The sequence below is a fragment of the Etheostoma spectabile genome, chromosome 2 (genome assembly GCF_008692095.1).
Source record: "Etheostoma spectabile isolate EspeVRDwgs_2016 chromosome 2, UIUC_Espe_1.0, whole genome shotgun sequence".
NCBI lineage: Eukaryota > Metazoa > Chordata > Actinopteri > Perciformes > Percidae > Etheostoma > Etheostoma spectabile.
This window is the reverse complement of record NC_045734.1, coordinates 13666430-13667821: the sequence shown is the minus strand read 5'-3', so window position 1 is coordinate 13667821 and position 1392 is coordinate 13666430. Positions and strand designations below refer to the sequence as shown.

General features: G+C 36.2%; 1 protein-coding gene across 2 annotated transcripts in view; it reads right to left on the bottom strand.

Annotated features, from left to right (window-relative positions):
* Positions 1-1392, bottom strand: part of doc2g (double C2-like domains, gamma) — a 73289-nt gene that overhangs the window by 10445 nt on the left and 61452 nt on the right. The window lies entirely within an intron of this gene.

The window sequence follows — 1392 nt, the reverse complement described above, 5'->3', positions numbered from 1 at the left end:
TGGCCTGACAGCTGATGCATGAGATGGGTTTGGGGTTGTCACCGCAGAGCCGGAATCAGAACGAGCGAAGGCTGGAGGTAAGGAAGGAACAGGAGGAGGAGGAATTGATAAAAAAAAGAATGGGGTGGCACAAAGAGATTTTCATCACTGAGAACGTCCAGTGATGAAAATCTCTTTGTGACACCACCTTTCTTTAATATCATTTTTCATTATTTGAAATTATTGAGTTAAAGTTGTTGTTATCAGGGCTAGATGCAACACACATGTTTTATTGTAACTAACGTTGTAACATATTCTTTGTTTGGTCTTAGCCAGGATTGACCAAAGGAGCATCAATATCAAAGTTTGTCCAGATGTTTACAGCAACTCCTGAGGTTCCACACCTACTGTAGGGGGCTTAGCTAACCAATATGAGGGATCAAATGATGGCTACACTAACAAAGTTTGGTTTACTTTTTTCTTAAACAATCTGTGAGATGGAAAAGTGGTTCTTTGTTTGAACTGCTCACCACTCATGTCTACATAACTAACTAAAGTACCCGTGAAGGGAGTTTGGAAGAAGACACTATTGTACTACTCACTATAAATAAGTTAAAATATAGGAGGGAGGCAGCGGCGGATGCTGGTCTTTCAAAGAGGGGAAGCTCATTTTCGGCCTACATCATTAAAAATATCCATTTATTTATAATGTTATAATAATATATATTATGTTGATAATAATAATAATAATAATAATAATAATAATAATAATAATAATATCGGTGAGATTGTTTTCTGAATAAAAAACAAAAATGTTATCACAAAAAAAAGAGGCATGACCAGCTGTAAATTTTCTTTGTCTCAGCACTTCCGGTCAGGCAGCTAACTTTGTCATTCCAGGAGAGCTGGAAAAAAACAGTTTCCCTATCTTTTCACTAAATCAATCTTAGGTGTTAACACATCAATCTTAAGTGTTGATGTGCCCTGCTGTTTAATTTTCTCCTCATAATGAAGACTTTCAAATGGCTTTGCCAAAATCTGGTTGACAATTTTAGCATTGTCTGCCATTGTGTGCGGTTCGCTAGCTAGTTCACCCCTAAAGCACCAGCCTACTGTATGAATGAATTAATAAATGAACTAACAATAACAAAACTACAGTACAGGCCAAAAGTTTGGACACACCTTCTCATTCAATGCGTTTTCTTTATTTTCATGACTATTTACATTGTAGATTATCACTGAAGGCATCGAAACTATGAATGAACACATATGGAATTATGTACTTAACAAAAAAGTGTGAATTAACTGAAAATATGTCTTATATTCTAGTTTCCTGAAAGTAGCCACCATTTGCTCTGATTACTGCTTTGCACACTCTTGGCAATCTCTTGATGAGCTTTAAGAGGTAGTCAC